Raw genomic sequence first — 25,624 nt, 5'->3', positions numbered from 1 at the left:
GGGGAGCAGTGACTCTAATCCGAGCTTCTCGCCCTATCTCTAAAGTTGAGCCCAGCGATTCTACAGAGGAATCTCATTTCAGTTGCTTGTATCTGTGACCTCATTTGTTCGGTCACAACTCAGAGTTCATGACCCAAGGTGAGAGCTCGAGCTTAGACTGGCGAGTAAATTGAGAGCTTTGCCATCGAGCACAGCTCCTTCACCACAACAGTCCAATACAACACCCACATTACTGTTTAATGCTGCACCAAAACCTTTCCTTTCCTGGGATTCTTGAACTCCTTTCCTTGGGGTACCCACAACCCAGAGGTAGCAATCCACTGTTTTTAGGCAAACAACCGTGGTCTCACACTTGGAAAACATGAGGCCACTCAATAGTCATACATTCTTACACTCATTCTATAGTCGGCTTCATTGAAATTAGTCGCAAACTGTGAGGCTGCTGCTCATTCATAAGCAAAAAAAAAAAAACAGTGCTTCAAAATTTAGTATGTCTTAGAAATTTGATCCAAATGCTTGATAATCATCCATTGAGTTTGACATTGTGCGTGTCTCGCTGTGGCTCTGGACTCCAGAGAATGTGTCTGACCATATTTACTTCAATGTAGACAGTGGAAGAGATTGTCTCTTGTGGTTTGCATTCATTTCTCTGTTGGTGATTTCCTACTATGTGCCTTTTCTCCAATCTGACCACACGGTCGGGTATTTGTCGGATTCACACATTCTTCCACTGTATCTGGTCATTTTTCTGCCTGCATTCCTTCAGTAATTCACTTCAGGTCTTGATGCCTAAGGGATTAGGCATTCCTTGCCACGTTTTATCTCCGTGGCCCTGCATGTTACGGAGACATTTAAGGTTAATGGAGTTGTAAGTCTAAATACAGTATCAATAAAAGGCTGCTAAAAACAAGAAATGGCCCAACACAAAGAGCATTCATGTTAAAGAAAAGACACTGTAAATGGCATTTCTTTTGTCCTTTGACTGCCCTTTGCTGCTCAGCTCACCAGACGGTTACATATTTTGATTCAGGCTGACAAATGCCTCAGACCGGATCAAGGTGAACTGACATTCATTAGGAAAAAGAAAATATTAGAACAGTTGAATGGAGTCATGTCTGGCACATTGCCAGCCTAAGCATCTTAGGAAAAAGTTGCTGAACAATGTCTTGTTGCTACCATGCAGTGGTGGGATTAGTTAACACGATTACAAGTGCAGCCAAATCAACCACAGTGAATGTGGCTCATAATTTGCAGCAAGCAAAGGAGGAAGGTGCATGACGGAGATTAGAAAAGGTGAGCCTGAAACAGAATGTCCCTGCCCATCTCAAAACACCAGGTTTTCAACAGGAGAGTTATTTCATTTACAAAAAATGCAGCCTGTGTTCAGAAAACTAAAACAGGTCTTGAACAGTATGCCTTAACCAACAGTTGCCTTGTGTTTGCTCATTTAAAAGGTCAGCGCTAGTTCACCTGACTGAAGTCATACGGACAACCTGAGAAACTTTTTTTTTTTTTTTTTTTTTTTTGCTTGGCCACCTTTCTTTACACGTTACCTCTATTTACATTTTCAGTTTCCATTGTCACTCACACTTCATAGGCCTCTCACTTTGGGCATCCCATTTTACATGAAGCACAATCGTTTTATCCTTTTCAGTAAGAAAAATATTGCTGCAAGCAGCTTTAGAACCCCCACCCCACCTCCCCTTATGACTGTAATTAGAGTTCTGTAATTTGGGTGAAGTAACTCTTAAAGTAACTTTTGATAACTAGTAGAACAGGAGCCATAATTTTACTTATATGACTGAATCTGTGTCTCGCCACATGACAATGAGACTTCAACTTAGACTTTAACTCCCTCTACCTCCCTCCCCCCCATGAGGGAAACCATTAATTTTCATCACATTTCACATGGATGTTGACATTTCATTTACTCTGCTCCACTGGGAATCACTGCTAATCAATCGCTGGTACCTGGAAGATATTGTAAATCTTGCTAACAGGCACACTCTTGGGGTAAATGAGTGACATTATGTGCTCTTGAGAGAAATTTGCAGTTACTATAATATGCAGAGTGGGCACATGGAAGTGACGAACCGCCTGTCATCATTTGGTGGTGTTTTTAAAAGCAGCAACAAGAGAATTCTCTTAATGAAACGCGGAGATGTCTTGTGATTGCACAGTCTGCACATTTGGATGCGATGACTGATTTAGAAGACATGGCTTTTGCATGTTTCAGCTATTTGAATCTAGTGTACATATAATTGATCAATTTGTTGCTGAGTTTGTCCTAATAATCATCAATCTCAAGTACTGATTGTCATAATACAGTCAGCAACTGTAATTTAGGTGTCTTGATCTTTTCAATGTAGTTTTCCGAGAGACTTCTTCATAAACCTATGTTATGTAATGCACATTTTATATTTAACTTATCCAAATTTGCAAATATATGTGCATTTACTCATGTCTCAATGCTTATTTGTGCTTATAAAGAAACCACACTAAACTCCAAAGACATGCTCTGCTATAAGAAATGAATTCTGACACCTAAATGTTAAATGAATGTTTTAAGTGACACAAGCAGACTGATTACTCATTTATACGCCCTCATGGCACCGTTGAAGCTTCGCTGCAAACTAGGTTGCCTCTTAGAGGAGCTTATCTTGTGCGTTTTCAATATTTCGCACGACGAGTGAGTCTGAAAAGCTGCACTCGTCTATCCTTCAACCAGTGTTCAAACCATTTCATGAAAGAGTGCACAGAGTCAAGGCCATCTTGCTGAAGGGAACCAACAGGTAGTAAGATCGCCAATGTGATACACAAAAGGTCAGTAATGTCAAAATAGAAATCTCTAGTTGCTGTATTCCCTACATCCCAAGGAGAGAAATGAGCCTTATCTCCGGGGAAGGTGGCCATCCATCAGCAATTTCTCTGTTTATCAGCCTGCCCAAGTCGAAATGCACAATGATGTCAAACATTAATCAAATGCTGACACCTCACATTCAGGACTGAGACGGGTATCCTTTTTTCTCCTGCCCAAATCTGGCCATTGTCCTACTGAGGCTTTCTGGCTGCAGATTTAAACCGTTGTGGTGCTGTGTGCCAGCATCAGACAGCTGGAGGATTTCGCCTGAGCCACGCTGAAAGAACATGTGTGAAGTGCAGAGACCGTGCACTGGAAACCCCCAAAAAGTTAAAACTCTTGTACCTCAGCCACTTCATTATAGTTTCATTCTCACAAATGTGTCGCCGAAGTGCTCTTAAAGGCTGCCCCATTGCAGAGAGCCGAGACTAGAAGAGGCGAAAGTTGCATTACCGTGTGTCACAGTGACAAGAATAATCCTGTCCCAGAAAATGCAGCAGGACGAGGAGAGGGAGAGAAAGAGCTTCTTGTGGTTTAGTTGGTTGTCTCTTCTTCTAGACTCCCAATGGACCACTCATTCATTCTGTTTAGAAATTACTAAGTGCTACTGATGTGCTGAATCGAAACCCTCACAGGAGTGCAGGGGCTGTCATAAACTGAACATCTTGGACACCGTGTGGCTGGCTGAACTCTCCACGGGTCTATTCATGTCAAAACACTGATCTAACGTGGGCAGCCAAAGGTTTGTCTATGTAGAGCGAAGATTGAACAAGAGTCTGTCACTGATGTAAGAGCTTGATTCGGCCTCGGAGAGCACTTTATCTCCAGCGGTTGATCATGAAACCCTTCGGAGGACTTAAATTTTTCAGATGGATGAATATCTGGATACAAAATAACAGGGAGCCATATGCGACCCTGGAACAAATCCCTTCATTTACTCTCCACTGTCAGAGAAAAATGACGCTCTGGATGTGCTATTGGTTGAACTCCTTTCCTCTCTCCATTATTTTGCGGTCGCTGCAGGACATTTTACTGAAACAAATGAGCTGAAAGCGAGTGTCACCGAAACGTGGTTGCACTTCAAGGGAATTTTCACCTAGAATTTCGATTTATTTATTTACTTTTTGTATGAGTGATTCACATGTCAAGCCTGGAACTTTCTAAAAAAAGTTTATTCTCCACTGAGAGCAGAGCTTCCAAAGCTGGTAGTGAATAGTGAGTGCAACAACCTACCTGAAAGTGGGGATTTTCTTTACACAAGAGGATAAAAACAGTCCAGCATTGGGCATCTCTAGCTTTAATATGCCATCTGTTCATAGTGCCACTATACCACTGGATAGATGACTTTGTGTGTGTGATCAAGGCTTATCTTGCTTTTATTGTGCTACAGCAAGTTACTGTCTGTGATATAGAGCAACATTCAGGTTGTATTTGTAGAACTCCATGTTCCGCCAAAGAAAATGAATTTTTGTCTCTGTTTTGTTGTTCCCATTCATTCTGGTAAGGTAATCAAGAGTACATTTGGAATGAGCAGAAGCCCAATAGTGAAAAGAACAAGGTTTTACCACTGTTATAGAAAATATACAGAAAAATGAATCGAAGTTGGAATAAGATTGACTGACATTTCAGAAATAAAAATCCAGCTGCTCCAGTAGATGTGTACACTTTACTATCAGGTCTACAAAATGTCAAGGTCCCTTAATGAACCAGATGTAGTTCCCACACTTGGTGTGGTAGCTTTCAGTCTGGTTTGTCTAAAAGAGAGACCTTCATAAGCTGCCACAATGCCCAGCTGTAAGAACCACACCCTAACTGGTGATACAGTTGTCATCTTCCATTCTGAAACTATAGGTTTCCTTCTTGGCATGAGGGATGTCTGTATTCACTCAGTCTGCATTGAAGAAGATGGTCAGGCTTGTGCACAATGGGATATTCAACCAGTTCAAAGTTTTCATGAATGATTACCAAAATGTTTCTACAAGTGGGTAGGACCACAACAGATGGAGTGTACCAATACTCCCCTGATGTTTTCAACAGTTTGGGCTGTCCTTTAATGTCACCCAATGAAGCCTAGAGGCGCACCAGTACACCCAATTTAATATTTTGAATGGTACCAATATAGTTTCAAGTTGCTGTGATGTCCACCTTTTCAGTTAAAACAAGGGCCAGACCATTATTATTGTGGGTGGCTCACATGATATCAATGAATGGTCTGATATTTTTCACGTAGCTACATTTAGGCATGAAACCCACCTGGTCAGAGTGGATCAAGGTGGAGATGATTTTGAGTTTGTAGAATAGAAGCTTAGACAATATCTTATCAAAGCCCAGCAGTGAGATTGGTCTGTAACTCTTACAATCTGTTGGATTTTTATCACTCTTTAAGATAACTGTAATAACCGCTTCCATCGGGGTTGGGGGAATGGGTCCAGTGCCAACTCTGTACCATAACACTTATAAAACTCGGCTGTGAAGCCATCTAGGCCAGGGGCTTTTCCAGATGAGTCTCCTAATGACCTCCACAATCTCCTCAGTAGTGATGGATGCATCTGATATATCTCATTCTTCACTTAAGGTGGGCTTCACACCAGCAAGGAAAGATCTAACCTCAGTGCTTGCCTGTAGTTCGGAAGCACACAAACCACAGTAAAAATGTCTACACTGTGCATTAATGTCTGGAGAATTGGTCATTAAGCTCCCCTCGCCATTTCTGATCACTAACATAGCATTCATAGTCGCTCTCTGTTTTATATATGCCAGCATTGTTCCTGCCTTATCCCCCTCTTTAAACTGCTTCTGTCTGGCTCTAAATGGGGCAAATTCTGTCTTCCCAGTGAGGATAGAATTAAACTCGTATTTAAGATAGGTTGGGAAGTTATATTAACTGGTGTCATATTTTATTTTTTCCTCAAGAAAGCATGTTTTATAATAGCTTTTCTGAGAAAAGCTTCCATGCTTTCCTAAACAACTCCAGGTGAAGGGGCTGTGGAGTTAGTTTCTTTAACCCTTAAAAAGCTGGGACCAAGTATACTCGGTTCACGCTCGTACACACAGCCGAAACCGAACATTCTTGGCTCAACACGTGTGACTTGTTTATGATTGCTAATTAACATAAAATATGCACACACCCGTATGTTTAAGTCGATATAAACATTGGTCCCAAATTTGCTTATTTCACACGATAAAGCCGTATGAGCCGTTATAACGAAGCCACAATTGCGACGGTCTTATCGGGGCCACGTACCGGCCAAAATTCAATATGGAGAACGTCTACGATAATGCGACCTCGCAAGACTTGATCGATATTTTTATGGATTAGGTGGTTTTAGTATATGTATTTCTCCAGAAACATGGCCCTGTAAGGGTTAAAGAGAGCAATTTGATCCCTCAGACTCTCTGACACTGGTCTCCAGATATATATATTTGCACACAAAGGAAAAATTGGCTTTCCTCGATGGACGTTGCCTCTTGGTCCTAAAAATGAAGCAAATGCAACAGTGCCCTAAACCCGCATGCTTTATGACCAGCAGGGGGAGACTCCTAGTGGCAAATAGAAGTCTGAACGTATAGACATCTGTGAGAAAATGATTGTACTACTTGTTTGATTTGTTCCCTGAGTAAACATTTTCCTCTAAAAGCTTAGTGTCAGCCTTTAGTTTAAAGTCTCTTTCACTAGAGCATGTCATTTATTTTGTAAATTATCACCCCATTTAGAGTGAAATAGACGATAAAGCATGTGACTGACCAGTCACTACAAGATGGGTGTGCACTGTGCCATGGAGTTCTCAGTCAGATACAATCCTTGCTATAAAAAAAAAAAAAAAAACTAAAATGTTGAACTTTTGTCTCCCCATTTCGGTAGTGAACGCATGCTTGTGATGCTTTTGAATGTTGGTTGTTTTTTTGTTTTTTCTTTTCCTCTGAACACTGAGGTTTATATTTGGGGCATCAGAAATTATTCTTTGCATCGTGAAGGTTTTTCTGCCTTAGGCTCCACCAAACTCCTTGTTGCTGCAGCCTACTCCATCTCCTTTGTTGTAGTTGCTCCCTTCTTGTTCTTTGGCAAAACCATGACTGCCTGCCGATTTTAAAAAATGCATTGCTTCCAGTGCGCCGGAACAAGAATGCTGCTACAGACACCAGAATAAAAACAGAAAGGTAGGCTTTTTTGGCATTCTGTGCAACCTGGCATGACTTGAAAGCAGCAGACATTGATGTATAGCTAAAAGCCCCACATCAAACCTTTAAAATTTGGCAGGAATCACTGATTTTTGTTGATCAGTTAAAGTTCTACTGATTGAACAATTTGGTTTTGATATCTATGCCAATGAATAAAAGCTGCAGTTTTTACAGTGCACAGTTATGTCTATACGCCAGTTAAGCCTAAGGTTAGGCAAAGATCTTGGATATTGTCAATAAAAATGCAAATATTAATTGCTATCTTTCACATCAGGTGATCTCCCGCAAATTGAACGTGCTACACACTCATCTCCCATCACACTCCACACCTTGCTACGTATAAGGCAACCTGCAGTGACCACAGGCATTTCCATCTTCATCCTCTCTGAAGCTGCCATTATTGAGGGCCATTTTGGATTGGGATGAACATTTTATTGTCCAGCACTCCAGGCTATGAGGGATGACTGCAAACGTTTATGGCGAAGTACAATTTTTACTCATTTTGCCCCCCTTTTCAATAACTTTTCCTATAAAATGATCTTACAATAGCTGTAAAAATCATGAGCAATGTCAGCAGCAGTGCGGTTGCAGGTGGCATACACTGTCTTGTTCGTACAGTTGACATCTTGGAGAAGGGGAAGTCACGCAGAAAATTGCATTTTTAATGTTGCCCACTCACTGGCTGGCTGGAGCATGCATGCAAATTTTGGCGCCTAAGAATCTTTCCATCACTGATCTGGTGGAAAATGGCTCGTAAAACAGTGTTTACGATTGTTTAAGAAATGCACAGTTGTTATGAATGCACACGAGAGGTAATGTGTGCCTTCTTACGAGAGGAGCTATTTTAATGATAATAACCACAATGAATGGCAGTGGTGTGGCAGAGCAGCCTTATCGAGTTCTTACCGCTAATGCTCAGATGACCAGCCATCCGTTAAGATGGCTCTTAACCCCCAGGGCAGACAAACATGATACCTTTCTGTCATTACAGCACCACAATAATGCTGTTTAGATTGATACACTATTAACGTCCGTCCCCATTTGCTCTTTTGCCAGGCCATGTTTGTGCCCCCTTCTGTGAATACATTAAAATTCACGCAGCTCTCTCAGTATGTGCTTCGGGTATTATCAAGACATTCTAGGGAAATGGATACGAGCACTTATACCTGAATGATAAAATAAGCAGCATTTTTCTGTGTCTTCCCAAGAAGCGCATATAGCTTTTCAACGATGATGGAAACAATTTCTGCAAACATTTTCAGACGGTTAAGGGATGTTAAGGTGAGGTAGCACAAACTCTCCTCTTTTTTTAAAAAGAGGGTTTCAGAGGAGAAGCAATTGCATATAAATGGAAAGATATGAGTTGGGCAATTTAGATTTATGCAAGTGAAGAGTCATTCAAGTTGAACGAAAATTTTGCTTTTATCCAGAGATTGTGACTCTACTTCACAAGCGTACAGAAAAGAAAATGGTGAAGGGCCTGAGCAAAATGTCTGCACAATCTTGAGGTGATATCATGGAGGAAATATAGGAAGGATTTTGTCATTCAGTCCAATGGCAGAGTAGGAAGTAGTGCCTTATAAGTAGCGGTTATGATTCATTCATGCTTGGTCATAAACCTGATAATTGACCTTTGCTTATAGACCCCCCTCTAGTGAAAATCTAATTAAATGTATTTATCTTCTTAGCATTTTCATATGGTGTTATTTTTTTCATATGCTGGAAGACATAAACTGATAAAACCATGCAGTGAAGATCATGGGTGTTTCTTGACTTGAGGTTTCAAATGCAACCAACGCATAAAGGGAACCAATCTTGCTAACTTGCTGGGTGCTTTGCCAATTATTATTCTACATAATCAGTTGCCAGTGAACATGTATCGCTAAAGTACAACCTGCAGTAGTAGTTTTACAGTGTTTGAGTACAGTTATAAGGGAGCTGCTGTGCTTGAATGGCGTGGACTTCATAGATCTTTACACCATTGCTTCATCTAGACCAGGGGTCGGAAACCCACGGCTCCGGAGCCGCATGCGGCTCTTTCAGTCCTCTGTTGTGGCTCCCTGTAACTTTGGAAAAGAAACTGTTCTGCCTTTCAGGTGCGTTTCAATGCATTTTAACATAGAGAGTTTTATTGTGAAATTACCGCTCTTATTTTGACGTGTCACTCCACCGGATGTGCTTTTGGGTTTTCTCCTGGGACATGAGAGCGCAAAGTTGATGCAGAGAGACAACACGGAGCTTCCGATTCCCACATGTTTCATGCCTTTTTTTTTTTGTTTTACTCCTGGAGAAGCAACGCCTGTAGTTTCACATCGTTTTGTACTCAAGAATGGCAAGCCTGTATATTAAAGCTCCATTGCCAGGAATTTTAAGGAATTAACCAATGGTAATCTTGCCTTCTAGTAGGTTTGGAGCACTTTTACAGCGAGCCCACACACTTTTCTTGGTTTGTGGATATCTTGCTAGTTAGCTGTAGCTAACGGTGTTTTTTTTTTTTGGCACAATCAGTCCAGTAGTCAAATGTGACACTGATTCCAGTCTTGATTGCAATCCTGAAAGAAGCTGGTTGTTTACATAACCCAGGAAAATGATGACTTGAGTAAACATCAGATGCTGCCATGTTCTCTTCAAGGCTGTCTCATGCTATCTATGGCCATTCAATGGGATTGACCTCTTGCTCTTGGATTTCTGACCCAGGTATAAGCCTCCACTGATCAGCCATTTTCAAGTCCATGCTGCTCCATGCTTAATCTGATGGGAGTTTGCACGGTCATGTCTTTCCACTCTTCTTCATGTGGAGGGCAAATCTACATTACATGCACAATTCACACTGCCGATATGAGCAACACTAATGGATTTGCCATCACACTATATAAACGGCTGTTGTGTGAGGATGTGTTTAGTGAGGAGGAGAAGTCCTCAATCTTTATGGGTGAAAATGGCAAGATTTGGCAACATGTGTCCAACTGAAAGCACTAGGAGTAATACTTGATGCAAATTCAGCAAGATAAATGGACTTTATTGCAAGTCAGAGGCACGTGTCGCAATCAAGCACATATTTGGAGATGTTCCCTTTCCTCGAAATTCCCACAGGATCAGTCGGAGACGGAACTGTAATCAATGACCTGGTTCCAGTAATTACTGTTTACTTTAGCTCATTATTCTCAGAGCCTTGATTAAGCAATAGCCCCTTATGTGAAGGATATGTGGCCCTAATTGGTGGTTGCCAGGACACGTATCTCCCGCTTCTGTCGTGATGCACGTCGGGAGGAATGGAGGTCAGGAAGTATGAGACGCCTCAGGTAGCTATTCTTGGCCCTGCCTTTGAGCCATTCACATTCTCTAATTGTCCAAGTCAACATGTGACAAAAGATGAACAGCAGTCCATAGCCAAGCGAGACGAACGCCAAACGCCGCACACATGCTTCACGTGGCGGAAGAGAACGGCTCATATATTGACATTTACAACCTAATTAAAACCAAGAAGGGGAAATGGTCCACACAGGGTCAGATGCTTATTACACGCAGGTAGCTGCACACGAAAGAAACACAAGTATACAAGCGCCTGCACAGGCAGCAACACGACCCAGCACGGCGTTTAGCCGAGCGTCTGTAATCCCACCCAGCTGGAAAACCTGCTCATTTGAATCACTCAAATCCTTAGATGATTAAAATATATTACCGTGTCAGAGAAATTCATACTCGTAACATTAAAGATGTATGTATGCACATAAATTCCCCGACGTCTCCTGCGTTTTGATTAGGAGCCGAGAGGAGGGGGAAAAAAGATGTAGGTAACAAATAAAATATATCAAAGGTGGAATTTTAAGCAGAACAAAGTTGTTCAAAGAATATATTTGCACATCATTCCATTATTCGCTCATAAGCGTACATATAACTACCCAAGGCTGAGCAGAGTCTGCTGTCACATCTAACTCATCAGACAGGAATGTGCCTCTAAGCCACTTGTTTCAGATTTGCTGGCAGGAGTGGACATGAACTGAGCTCTGGACTTCAGGGTGAAGGGCTTTGTATGCAAAAAGCAGGAATTTTAGCGCAGTTTCTCGCATATTTTGCTGCAAAAGTTAAGAAAATCCGACTTTCTTTTGCAATAAATAAAAAAATAAAAAAATCCAACAGAGTGATGGCAAATTATCAGGTGCACAGGTCTCCTCTCAATAATTCAGTGTCAATATAATAAACACTGTATATTCCTGCCGTCGCTGTGACAGTCAATACCACTGCGGTCCCTGAGCTTCATTCATTAAAATGTCCTTTGAGTCCATCCCTGCCAAGAACAATACCACCTAGACCTCACTGTTTAGTTAACCCCCCACAAACACAAGCACAAATACTTGCTGTGATGCTATTCCATGCTGTGTTGCTTGTGCTGAGCCTCCTGTTATGACAGTCTGTATGTTGAGTAATAAAAAAAAAACCTTCATTCTACTGTTGCTCTCTTCCCTTCTTGTTTAATTGCTGTTATACATTAATTATAAGGAAATGCAGCCCGAGCACGGACATAGCATTAAGCTCCATTATGAAAACTCCTTTACTCTGTATTGGACAACATTCATCTTTTCACGTGCATCCACATTTTTCCTTCAAAATCCAATAGGCGATGGTTTAGTGTGTGTTTATCATTTGCAACTGGCTTTTCCCCTATCTTAATTTCATGGTTAATTGGCTATGCAGCACATGGAACCAGAGACCTGCAGGCGACACAGAGGAAGGGGAACACAGGAATGGAGGAAACTGCAATCACTGAAGCGTGTCAAGCATTTTTTTTTCGCCCTCCTCTTCCCTCCATTCAATTACTGTATCTTGTTTACTTATGAATTCTGCAGTTTCTTTCTCCTCAAACGCACCTTAATCTGCCCGACCGTCTCCGAATTTTTTCCTTCTAGATTGTCAGATTTCTGAATCTCGAGTTGTGCAGGTCTTTCCCTCCGTCTGTCTCGCCTCTCCTGAATTTTCCCACTACTTTCTCACTCCTACACAGTCTCAGAGTGCGCCCATATCTCGATTAGACCTCTGAAAAACGCCCATGCAATTTCCTGGAAGATTATAGTGATGGATTTACACAATATCAATCAGAGCAAATGTGGGCTTCGAAATAGCCGTCCGAGTGTTGGCAGGAGATGCTTTCGAGCAGTGGTCAGAGAGCCCACCGGAAACAGCAGTTTTCTGCACATACGTTGCATGTGTGAAGGGCCCTGGTGGCTGCCAAGGGGTCCCTGCTATGCCAAGATCTATTTTTTTTCCTCCTGGTGGAATATAAATTGACACTCTCGGTAATTACAGGCCCCAGGACTGTCAGAATGTGTAAAAATCGTTCCTCTGTCCTCCAAGCATATGTCTGTTCTGTGTCGTTTTAGATTAATGGCCAGTTGGGTAGACGTTCTGTGTTGGTAATGTTGAGGTTCAATTCCTGTTTGGACCAGTGAGTGCTTTGTCTAAACTCTCCATGCAGTGACTTAACATGAATTGGAGTCTTCTGCTTGACTGTTGGTGTTTAAGGGTGTCATTGGCTTCAGTGTTTGCAACCGTTTCACTTTTGCGGTTATAATTATGCACTGAATGTGACTATATATTGGGTTGCATTTTAGAATTTCCATATTTGTTTTGATTTTACTGTTAAAATTAAAAGGAGAAGCAGCTCTTATTGGTCACAAATGCTTTACAGCACAGTGACATAGTCTTTTCACATATCCCAGTTGGGCCATGGTGGAAGAAAAAACTTAGGGTTGAGGGTTTTGCTCAATGGCAGCTTGGCAACATTGGGGTTGTGAACCTCCACCGTTGACTACCAGTTGGACTAAATTATAAAGTATGTTTTTGCATAGGGCCTTGGTTTTCAATCAAGACCTTTCTTCAACCATTCCAGTTAATTTCTTTCTTCAGTAATTTCTTTGAGCACAGCATGGTCAAAGTGATGTTTTCAATTATATGAAACATGGCAGCTACAATGATTAAAAAACAAACAAACAGACATCACGCCACTTCGGGGCCCCTGACAGCAGTCACCTCTGATGAAGATGAGCCGTTCCCTGGTGACTCCTCATCTAACTCGACCAGCATTTCTCCCTTCAACAAGGCGCTCTGAATGAGGTCACATTCCTCTGACCTCGGGGCATTATTACCCTGTAATCATGTGTTGCTCTGCATGGCTACATTTGTTATTTCTCGTTGACAGCCTAATGTTAGAAGAAAGCAATTTTACCTGATGGATGATCATAAGAGGGGGAGAGGCTATATCAGCTTCATGCCTCACCGGTGAATTATGCACAACAAAATCCCATAGATGCCCGAACCGGCTGCCCGCAGTACCTGCCTTCTCAAATACACTACCAGTCTGTCTGTTTTGTATTATTGCCAGAGCTGTGACTTTTCAGCTGTCAGAATGTGTAAGAGGCCTATTCATTACCATAGTATTTACTTGTCCTCTTAAATCAAATAGGCTGTTAGTCCTTACATGACCGCGGCGCTATGAGAAATTCTTGACTTATGTTCAAGCAGCACAGCTCGGACTTCTGATTCACGGGTCTCACGCCATTCATGATCACAGAAATCAATGGGCGCTACTCATCTGGCCCGCTCTTTCTGTTGGCGGCAATAGGGATAACATGTCAAAGTGGGCCTCCTCAGTCTTGTCACTTTAAGTGCAATCAATACTCCTTCCCCACCAACCCCAATGTCTTCTGAATACCAGCCCCACCTCCCCCTCCTCCTCTCCACACACTGGGCTGAACATTTCAATCAATATCTGACTGGAGGCTAAAAACATCTGCAGAAGCAACAACAAAAAGCGAGGTGGTATTAAATGCTTTGCAATGTACTGAAGACAACGCACTCGGCTGGAGCGTCTCCGCAGGAACAGCAATGCAATGAAAAGAGAAGAAAAATTGAATTCCCTGACTGCTAAAGTGTACAAATACCATGTCCATGTGGCAGAAATGTTTGACGGTTCACGGGAAAGCACACAGGATTGAGTTATCGGATTCCATGGCTTGTCATAATCAAACAATTAAACCGCATCTCAGATTAGCAAAGCAAACACTAAAGCACAGCTCATCTGCTGTTATGATACAATTAGTGGGAAAGAACGCTTTTAATCTTTAAACACAGTTTCCCGGCAGTGTTTTACATTGCAAATCTGTCCCCACAGCCCCATACATCACCGTGGATGAATTGCAATGTATAGTCCACACGTCAGCTTCCAGACAGCTCCAATCCATAAAAGCGAGCCTCTGGCCAAAGTGTCTGTAAATTAAACTACCTAAAAAATTCAACAAGCCCAGAGAGAGGTTTGATGTGTGCATCTAGGTGCTTGGCCCTGGAAACGATGGTATTAATTGCCTTGGGGATTATGAGACACAGACCTCCACTCCCTCATGCATATTTGACACTTCTAGCTGTACGCTCAAGCCCCTGTTGCAGCTAATGGATGATGTTTGGCGGGGTTTTGCATATGTATTAGCTACCAAGTTATGAGTGCGGCGAGCACATCCCTGCGCATGCCGATCTGTCTGAGCTGTGGCTCTGTTATCTTGAGCCAGCCAGGGTGAGTGCAGGACCGGGTGGTCGGGTTGCCGGTTCTTAATTGCCGCGACTGTTCCCTGTGCGCTTGCCCTCAAAAACTGGTGCTGCCCTCCCCTGTTAATCTGTGCCAGGGATTTATCTCGCTTGACACGAACCTGACCTAACAGTCCTTTGGGTGTTTACTGTGAGCAAACATGCACAAAGGAGAGAGGCACACAATCGAATAGACAGTCATTTGAACACACACAAAAGACACGTAGACGATGGTGCAAATGAGAGGCACAGATATGCAGTCAGACAAGTGCACACACACACACATCTACACACAATCTCAGTTCAAAGAGCTGCAACTCCATTTGAGATATGGCTCTGGACAGCATCACTATGATGAAGAGGGAGAGCTCTTGACAGTGTTGCTGGTGGAACAGCATCAAACAGTGGTGTGAGGATGTGTGCGTACGTGCAGATGCCACAGTCGCTGATAATGTCCACTCACAGTCCTCGAGTGAGAAGCGAGCTTGTTGATATCAAGTGCTCACACATAGCTATACATGGTGTCCTTTCTGTCTGCAGAGATGGTCGGGCACGACGGAGTGACATCTGATCTGATGGCTTTTGAAACGTCTGAACATGACACGAAGCCTCAGAAACTTATTGCTGTCGGGTTCAATATGCAAATGTCTTTAATAAAGGAGACTGACGAGGAGAATTAGCTACTAAATCAGCAAGTGTTTAAACATAGAGAACTGAATAGGTAGTGACAAAGCAGAAGCCTTTGCATTGGAGCTTCAACGTTTGAGGATGAAAACATTAATGTTCAATTCAATGGCAGATTGACCATCCAAAAGCCAGAAAAACAATCATGATATGGTGACCTTGATTGCACTTGCAACTACATTACAGGGGGTAGCACTAAATACATGTGTTAACAACCTCAATGATGCACGCTGATCTCATCGCTCAAAACACTTGCAGAGAGCGTCAAGGCAAGGCAAGGCAAGGCAAATTTATTTATATAGCACATTTCAACAACGAGGCGATTCAAAGTGCTTTACAAGGACATTAAGAACAGAGGATGATGATTATTAAAAGAAAGAAAAACAAAAGAAAACATTTATGAAATCATTAAAAAAAAAAGTCAGAACAGTAAAGAGATCAAAACAGAAGTCAGAAAACAAGGTCAAGGACAGATTTGACCATGTACACAGATTAGGCATAACATTATGACCACCTGCCTAATATTGTGTTGGTCCCCCTTAAGTGGTCAAAAATGTTCTGAACCACTGGTCATGGACAAGAGCTCTCAGGGTGTCCTATGGGGTCTGGACCAGGACGTTGGTAGTGGATCTTTTGGGTACTTTGGGTTATACAGTGGGGCCTCTGGGAATCAGATGTCTTCCATTGCATCCTGTTGATGCTTAATTAGAATGGGGTCTCGGAAGTTTGGGGGTCGAATCAACATCTTGGGTGATTGTCCTGTTCATCAAGATGTTCCTGATTTATGTTTTTGCGATCTGGTTTGATGCATTTTCCTGCGGGAGTAGGCAGTGACATTTAGGATTGCCGTTTGCATGAGGGACTGTGCTTGATCTGGGACAACCTTTTAATTGGGTGTCGAAGTCTCATCAACACGAATGTCAAAATCCGAGTTTATCCAGCAGAACACATTGCACCAATATGAACTATGTTCTTCACTTCACCTGCTGGTCGTAATACTGCGGCTGACTGGTGTATGTTTTGTAGTATAGTATGCAATAGCACTAGGGCATCTCTGACACAGTTGCAACAGGGAAACATATCATCAGTGCAAAATGTGGTGGTTGTCCTATGAAACTCAACAGTTGGAAAAGACTGTAGTTGTACTTTAGTTCCTGACACGTTTTCTTACATGTCAACAGAGTGACATACAAATAAGTATTTTCGCCCCCTCATGTGTCTTCTCCTTTTCAATATAACCTTTTTTTTGGCCAGAATTTACAAAAAGATTCTTCCACGTCAAAGGGAAAACAGTTTCTACAAATTAATGTCGATTAATCAAAAAATATTAACGTAAAGCAATTGATTCTGTAAGCATCCACCCCCTTTTAAAGTGACTGACTCAAACAGTTTCAAGAGGGGTTAATTCTTTGTATAAACACTGTGCTCCTTGTAGCGAAAATGACATTAGTGGTAACAGAATCTCAACACTAGAGTCAGCTGGCCAACTTGAAGATGTATGATAGTCACAAATGGGATTGTCTTGGTTGTCCACTTGGACTCCGAATTTAAAAAAAAACAAAAACAAATTTAAACTGACCAAAGCAGTGCATACCTGAAAAGTATTACCTTCACCGAATCCTATTGAACCAAAGATGGCAATCAAAGCAGTCTTACATCACCAGAAATGTAAATAGTGTGCCATCTCAACTGTTTATCTTAAAGCTACATTAATAAATGATTTCTGTAGCGGAACAAGTTTCCAACAAGACAGTGACATATTACCTTACAAGGTTCTAATCCAGCAGACACTGAACAACCTTAGTATTCATCTGAGGTCATGTTTCTTGGCTCTGCCTCAGTCTCCATAAACTCCTGAGGGAAATGTCTTTCTCTTTAGCAGCTTTTTTTCTTTTTTCCCCACACTATATTCACAAGCTAGTCGCTTCCTGTGGCTGTCAGCTGTTGGGTCGTTGTTGGTAATGTACAGTGAGTTTATCACAGTTTTTTCTTCCTCAAAAACGATTGCCTGCTGCTGCCGGATATGAAGCCGACAACAGCACTGAGATTGAACCAAAACATCCAAGTTATGAGGTGTAAAGGCACAAAAGGTGACCTCAAAGGCGCTTAAATGATAATTTAATCATAAACATGAAAATAAAAACATGGTTAGCAACTGCTAATCTTTGAACTAATCTGAGAAAGGATTCAAATCAGATGGTGAGCAATCATTTCCACTTTGGAAAATGACTAAACTGTAATTGCGATGCTTTAAAGTTCACATGGTTTCTGCTAAATACCGCATATAAAATATCAGCTTAGTATGCATCACCATGAATGAACACTTACCTGAGATTACCTGAATTTTCATTCCGTTTTGCACCCACCTGGTGCTCTAAATCCTCCTGAATCTGAGCACTACATATTCAAGGTCTTAGTGTGACTGACACAATATGTACAGTACTGGTGAATTCAAAACTCTCCTTTTTCCTTCATGGTCAAGAGCTCATTTGAGTCTACTGATGCAGGCCAACCTCTAGTAAATCCTTTGACAAGTTAGAAAAATGTCACACACAGGTGCTTCAATGGCAGATGAAGGATATCGTTCACGGTAAGCCATCTCAGAACCTGTAGGTCGTAGAAAATGCCTGATATTGTGTAACAGCCTGCTCCACATGTGTGGAACACATGCAGAATCATTAGTTTTGATGAGGATGTGCAATGTGTACAGTCAATTTGTGAGTTGTGTGCTTGCTTTTCTACATGCCAAGCTTGCGGTACTACATTTAAATTCATTTTGAGCACTGATGCATGGTGGGAAAGATCAGATATCAAGACAGATGTAACTAATTTCAAATAAAATTGAAGTTTTAATGTGTAATCCATGTGTGCAGAGCCTGGTGGAGATGCCTCACTAACGTATTTGAACAGATGAGGCATAATCTGGAAATGACTCGCACAGGAGTCACAGCTGAGGATGAGTGCATCTCTTTTGGGTTTGACTCGGTCCGAGTGTCGTGAGTAAACTCCCGATCACCGCACAGTCACAGCGGCTCTGTACTTACAGCGAGTGTTAAGCGGTCCGTTGGGCTTTCTTGTGCTCGGTTGACATATTCGGAGAAGTGTGCGTTCAGCCTAGCACCACGCAGACTTTCTTTGACTGGAGGAAGCGATGAGCGTGTCTGGCTCCAGCTTCATGGTCTAACGCCATGGCCACTGTGCAAGAAGAGCAAACATAAAACAGAATGAGCGCTTGATGGGGTAAAGATCTACTGTCATGTCATCCCAACGCCGGACAGAACACAGATATTCGGATGATTCTGCAAAGCTCCTGGTTGTGTTCGATGCCCATACATGGTAATGGTTTTAAAGGTGTTTGACAAATACAATATGGTTCCAAATATATCAACCTGCTGGAAAATGCATGTTCTTTTTAGAGATTTGAATCTATTAACTATGTAGCTAGAGCAAGGACATGGTTAGTTAAAGCCTGGAAATGGTGAAAACAGCTGGTATGGCTGCTAAAAGATAGAACAACCAGCCCATCGAAGACCCAATAATGAACATTTTATTTGTCTTTCCAAAAAACTGAGGCAAGTTTTATTTTTATGTGGTGTTTCACAGTGAACACACGTGGACAAAATTGTTGGTACCCCTCAGTTAAAGAAGGAAAAACCCACAATTCTCACTGAAATCACTTGAAACTCACAAAAGTAACAATAAATAAAAATTTATTGAAAATTAAATAATCAAAATCAGTCATCACTTTTGAATTGTTGATTAACATAATTATTTAAAAAAACAAACTAATGAAATAGGGCTGGACAAAAATGATGGTACCCATAACTTAATATTTTGTTGCACAACCTTTTGAGGCAATCACTGCAATTAAACGATTTCTGTATTTGTCAATGAGCGTTCTGCAGCTGTCAACAGGTATTTTGGCCCACTCCTCATGAGCAAACAGCTCCAGTTGTCTCAGGTTTGATGGGTGTCTTCTCCAAATGGCATGTTTCAGCTCCTTCCACATATGTTCAATGGGATTCAGATCTGGGCTCATAGAAGGCCACTTTAGAATAGTCCAACGCTTTTCTCTCAGCCATTCTTGGGTGTTTTTGGCTGTGTGTTTTGGATCGTTGTCCTGTTGGAAGACCCATGACCTGCGACTGAGACCAAGCTTTCTGACACTAGGCAGCACATTTCTCTCCAGAATGCCTTGATAGTCTTCAGATTTCATCGTACCTTGCACACTTTCAAGACACCCTGTGCCAGATGCAGCAAAGCAGCCCCAAAACATTACTGAGCCTCCTCCATGTTTCACCGTAGGGACAGTGTTCTTTTCTTCGTATGCTTGGTTTTTGAGTCTATGAACATAGAGTTGATGTGCCTTACCAAAAAGCTCCAGTTTGGTCTCATCTGTCCAAAGGACATTCTCCCAGAAGCTTTGTGGCTTGTCAACATGCATTTTTGCAAATTCCAGTCTGGCTTTTTTATGAGTTTTTTTCAGCAGTGGTGTCCTCCTTGGTCGTCTCCCATGAAGTCCACTTTGGCTCAAACAACGACGAATGGTGCGATCTGACACTGATGTACCTTGGCCTTGGAGTTCACCTTTAATTTCTTTGGAGGTTGCTCTGGGCTCTTTGGATACAATTCCAACGATCCGTCTCTTCAATTTGTCATCAATTTTCCTCTTGCGGCCACGTCCAGGGAGGTTGGCTACTGTCCCGTGGGTCTTGAACTTCTGAATAATATGAGCCACTGTTGTCACAGGAACTTCAAGCTGTTTAGAGATGGTCTTATAGCCTTTACCTTTAAGATGTTTGTCTATAATTATTTTTCGGATGTCCTGGGACAATTCTCTCCTTCGCTTTCTGTTGTCCATGTTCAGTGTGGTACACACCTTTTCACCAAACAGCAGGGTGACTACTTGTCTCCCTTTAAATAGGCAGACTGACTGATTATGAGTTTGGAAACACCTGTGATGTCAATTAAATGACACACCTGAGTTAATCATGTCACTCTGGTCAAATAGTTTTCAATCTTTTATAGAGGTACCATCATTTTTGTCCAGGCCTGTTTCATTAGTTTGTTTTTTTAAATAATTATGTTAATCAACAATTCAAAAGTAATGGCTGTTTTTGATTATTTAATTTTCAAAATTTTTTTATTTATTGTTACTTTTGTGAGTTTCAAGTGATTTCAGTGAGAATTGTGGGTTTTTCCTTCTTTAACTGAGGGGTACCAACAATTTTGTCCACGTGTGTATGTGTTAAGCTAAGCTAACTGACTCTTGGTTATAGCTTTAATATTTAATGCAAATGTGAGGAGGTTTTTTTTCCCAAATCTTCATTTAAGCCAGTGGTGTAGTGGTCCCTGGAGAAGTGGGTATACTCTTAATTTTCACCTTCTTTTTAATTAGTCCAGAAAAACGCCCTGTTTTAGAAACAGTGACATAGAAGACTACTCTATTCAATTTATTCAGTCATTTCTACTTGCCCACTATTATAAAATTATCATGACTTGATTAGGAGCAGTTTGTAGTTATTACTGGTCACACAAGCAAACTGGATTAATGTAACATGTATTCATCATGAGGCAAACATGGTGTTTCAGTTATTTTTGAACATTTATTTAAATAAAATACTTCAAATATGAAGTTGACAGTGCATCCTTGTTCATATTTCATCATGAATAAAACCTCAATATTGTTTTAGGTCGAATCTTAAACTCCCTGTCCCCATTCTTGTGTTTTTACTTACTTTAAAATCAACTACCAGCCTAGAGATTTTCCCACATTATCCCAATCTAGCTAGCTTCAGACTTACATTCGAATAACGTTAGCCTTTCAAAACGTTAGTCAGACTCGACCCGACACTCAGTTTAACCCGTTGCGCTTCAGTGTTCCGCCCGCGGTACACTTTGAGATCTGCATAAGCAATTTGCTAAATGTCTGAAACTGCAAACGCGATTATACAAACACTATACACTGATGGAAAGCTTAGATTCTCATGAATCCGCCGGTATAAACCACTTTCAGATGTGATTACCACAGCGGGTAATATAAACACATTTGTCCGACAAACAACGAATATCCATCCATCCGTTCTCTATACACGGCTTCAACGCACACAGCGCGACTCACATTTCCGCGTTCATTATTACACACGGATGAAATATTCCACAAAAAACAGCCATAATCCAACCTTGGACATCCAGACGACACAAGCCAGTAAACTATTTTGTCCAAAACATGTCTTGAAGACGGTATATGATCCACGAATAGGTCGTTTTCGAGGAAATGCACCTCGCGATGCGCGTCCAATATTCCCTGTATTTCTCGTCATATTTTTATTTACAAATAGAATATTAGCGATTTTTTTGTACTGAAAATGGCTGGAATTGACTGAAGCTTTAACCACTGGCGACAAAATATCCTCTCCTTGAAATGTGCAGTCATGTTGCCAGTATTTTAAAACAATGATTCATTTGGAAACCACCTTAAAACTTACCTGAGAATTATATCATTCATGAAAGTAGGTTCGCTCGATACGTGCCACTCACTTGAAAGGTGTTTATTCTGACTTTCTTGCATTTCCGCGCATCTTTCAAGCAGACCTGTCAATCAACTGGAGTGCCACAGAGGTGTTAGCAAAATTTTCCTCTGTATGACCCGCCCTACTCTGCCTCTGATTGGCTCATCCCTAAAGTTAACCAATCGAATCAGTGAAGGTAGCATGTACCAGCCAATTACAGGCAGAGGAGGGTTGTTCATGACTTCATCATCCTTCAGGAAAAGAGGGCTCCCTGGCACACATATTACTGAACGATGCGCACCAGGGAGCATTAGAAGTGGGTATACGCAATGCTAACTGAAAAATAAGTGGGTATACGCCGTATACCGCCGTATACCGCCGTATACCCTGGACTACACCACTGATTTAAGCCAATACCTGCCAGCAGCTTTGAAAGGCGTGTCATCTTTTTTGTTTAAATGGCAAAATGACGGCATGTATCAGAACCAGAATTGCCAAATATCAGCTTAAAATCGGGATGTTTAATCAAAATTACTTAATGCTACAAAAATTCTGACTTTTCAAGTGCACTGCAGGCTGTGTACACAGATTTTTTTTAGTTTGTTTCTGGTATTTCGTTGCTGAATTCATTTTTTTAAATTCACTAAAAATCGAATTTAGGCCACTTCACCCTCGACCTCACTTGCACTTAATTACTGTGATTACAACATCCATGTCAAAAAAAAATGTTGAAACAATTTAATTTAAATAAGTAATCAACCTAAAAACTCATGTTTCCAGAAACTACTTATGTTAGAAGGGTTAAAGTTTGGGAATGATGGGGACCATAACACTTAGAGATCAGGAGAAGTTACAGTTAAAGTATAAATTGTAAACGCGTCTTGTAAGAATGTGGCTCAGACATGGAGTCCTATTTCTTTCATCTACCTTGATACTTCGCAGGCGTTGCATTTCCCGTATTGCGCCTAAATGTATAATAAACTGAGTCCAAAAGAAAAATTCCGATTGACTGATGTATTTCCTGGAAAATTCTGCACTGGTCATGCTTGGTCCTGAGTCAGTGATGATATTTCAAGGGTAGGAAAGTGTCAGACTCGGCCTGGAATTTAAGTTTCAGCTCTCATTTTGTAAATTATACAGCGCTCAGTCCCTGCGGTGCTATAATCCCCATCATATATAATGTACACATCCTGCACGACAACCAGAGAAAACGACGGTGGCTCTGACCGCCTCTGATGTAAATGAATGTGGCCTAAGTTCACTATATGTGAGCACCCTGTATGGGAGCCACAGCTCTCTGAGGCCATTATCCCAGAGTGCCGCAGCACTTTCAGTCTCACTGCCCGACAAGTCGCTAACATCCACCTCATGTTTAAATGCAAATGTCAGCTAGAGCACCTTAGAGGGAACCAAAGCGGTTTAGAAATCTCTTTAACCAAGTCTGGTACACTTATTAAAATTACCTCTTAAGAAGAACGGAACAATGTCACACCTGCTTTTGAACTGAGGCAGAGAAACGAGCTGAGGGGAGGAAAAACGGGAGCGGCTGATAATGGGATAAATCCTAAACCCCGAGGCTGCAGTGTTTGGTACACTAAGCCAGTCTGTGCTGGTGAAGAGATGTATTGTCGTGATAGCAACTTGTGTTTATGGGATGCTGCTGCGTGGACACGTCGGCTATTACTGCCTGCCGCATGTCATTCACTGTTGTGACTAATCACAGAGCACAGGGCGGGCGGAGAAATCACGCCAAACCGTCCCCGCTTCTGAAACAAAAACAGCTGCCTGGAAGAAATGAAGGTCATTCTCAGCAGAGTGCCAGCAGGCCTTTAGTGAGTGAGAGACTTTTTTTTGTTTTTTTTGGAAGGGGGGTAGGAAAAAGCTAGAGGGTGAATCATGCTGAGGCTGCGTGACGCATCGCTGTTGTCTCACATAGTTAGACAATACATTGTCCAAATAATTTCCCCGTGGTGAAATCTGCCTAATGATCTCTTGGTGATCTAATTCATTTATTATGTTAAGCAGAAAACCCGTCAGACAATGCGCAAACCTAAGTGTACTTCTCTAATCCTGTAGGAAGATGATTTGAAGGCTCCTAGCAATCCTACCACATTAAAGGATGATGGAAATTATTCATAAAATCATCATACGATAAGGGTCTTAAGTATCTAATAGGCAGCTTTGGACGTGGATTCCAATCTCCTCTCACCAACAGGCAGTTAATTCCCTCCTGAGCAAATCTGAGAATTCTGAATAAATGTCCTGTTAAGGTTTCACATATACAGCTGAGATAGACTGCAGGGTGGTGAGATAAGTTCCTCCATGGCTCCGAGCAGTGGGCTTTCTGTATGACGGTAAAAAAATGTCCATCAGGGTTATGAAAAACGGCGTATATTCTCCCTGGGCAGAGCCTGACCCAGGCCGTTTGTCTTTAGCCACACTCTATCAGCCGTAATCTCCTGAGAATTTGCTCGGCCTCTGGGGAGGGTTAACGCTTATTTAATAAAGTGACCAACTTGCACAGCGGACTGTCATCACCGAGGACGCCTGGTCAGGAACAAGCTCGCTGACGGGACACGAACGTGGACCGTAAAATCCTGACATTTCTAAACCCTGTGACGATATGAGATTTGCCACTTCCACTGGGATTATTTTCTAGTCTTCTTTAACTGCGCAAATATTACATTTATGTGGCTGCGATCTTCAAGCTGAGCCAATTTATCCCAATTACCGTGCGGACAATCTGATTTTCCTTCTTTTACGTAACCAGGTACTGCTGAGATGCATCTTAAATGTGAAGCCTTGGGGCTGACTGGACAGCTAAATCACATTTGCATCTGATTACACAACTAAAAATACATTTGTGTTGGTAAAAGATGCCTTATTTTGGAACTGATCTCCCAGATGTATGATGCGTTTGGCCAAAACCAGCCGTTATCATTCGGCCTCTCGCTGATAAGTGTCTCATAAATTACTTTTGATGGCAGCTTGTCTGTCTTTTATTGCCGCTTGTAAATTTTAGGGAATGTTCAGAAGATGAACAACCTGTGGGGATGAACGGCGTAAAATTCACCGTGTCAGAAACCTTTAATTTGATTTTATGTAGCAGCTGTAAAAATAACCACTTTGCTTCTCAGGGGAGAGTTTAAAGCTGCTTGTATTGTCATGACATCAGTTATGGGAGACAGTGAATCTAAATTTACACGCTAGAGTGAAGGTAGAGAGGAGGTTGGACAGCAGGCCGGCAACCACTGTAGCTTACAGTGTCACACACATTTCTATTTTAGGGTACCCTATGGTGTGTTCTTGCAAACAATGCTGTGTTTTGTGCATTTTTTCCCCTCATTTCAAACAGGCTGAATGAATGTCTTGAACTATACTCATGCCAATAAACAGTCGCCAAAAACTTAAGGGAAGACATGGACTTTCTCCGGAAATGCAGTCTCCACAAACTAAACTGCATTCTTAATTACTTTTTTTAATGAAATGTATTTTTACCAGAAGTTACGACCCGGCTGTCTTGGGTAGGGCAGACGGTAAGAAAGAAAGTGGAACGACGTTGGGTTCCAGACTGATGGGCTGGGATGGTAACAAAACATAAAAAGCGAGGAGGTCTAAAGCAAATGGGTGCTACCGAAACAAAATGAAATAAACTGAAAACGAACTTCGGTTGAAAGAGAGAAAATAAAAGATAATCAATACAAAGAAAACTCTAAGCCAAAATACACAGAAGTAGCACCCCGGACTGAAAATTAACAGTGAATACAATAATTGTTGCTTCACAAACCAAAGAACCATTCGCTACCCTCACATG

At 41.6% G+C, this 25,624-nt stretch overlaps 1 protein-coding gene and 1 long non-coding RNA gene across 4 annotated transcripts in view; both read right to left on the bottom strand.

The window, feature by feature from the left end:
- The window catches only part of LOC127532983 (uncharacterized), a 349,442-nt gene that overhangs the window by 43,301 nt on the left and 280,517 nt on the right, over positions 1-25,624 (bottom strand). The gene's annotated exons all lie outside the window — the stretch shown is intronic.
- Positions 1-25,624, bottom strand: part of chrm2a (cholinergic receptor, muscarinic 2a) — a 98,642-nt gene that overhangs the window by 43,301 nt on the left and 29,717 nt on the right. For 2 of the 3 annotated variants that reach the window (XM_022208287.2, XM_051957432.1), the window contains exon 2: positions 18,343-18,493. The exons of the other annotated variant lie outside the window; for it this stretch is intronic. The gene's annotated coding sequence lies outside the window, so the exon portion shown is untranslated. The remainder of the gene's footprint in view (positions 1-18,342; positions 18,494-25,624) is intronic. 3 annotated transcript variants of the gene reach the window in all.

This window comes from Acanthochromis polyacanthus, chromosome 1, assembly GCF_021347895.1.
Source record: "Acanthochromis polyacanthus isolate Apoly-LR-REF ecotype Palm Island chromosome 1, KAUST_Apoly_ChrSc, whole genome shotgun sequence".
Lineage (NCBI taxonomy): Eukaryota > Metazoa > Chordata > Actinopteri > Pomacentridae > Acanthochromis > Acanthochromis polyacanthus.
The sequence above is the reverse complement of the archived record's forward strand: the minus strand, read 5'-3'. Positions and strand labels throughout refer to the sequence as shown.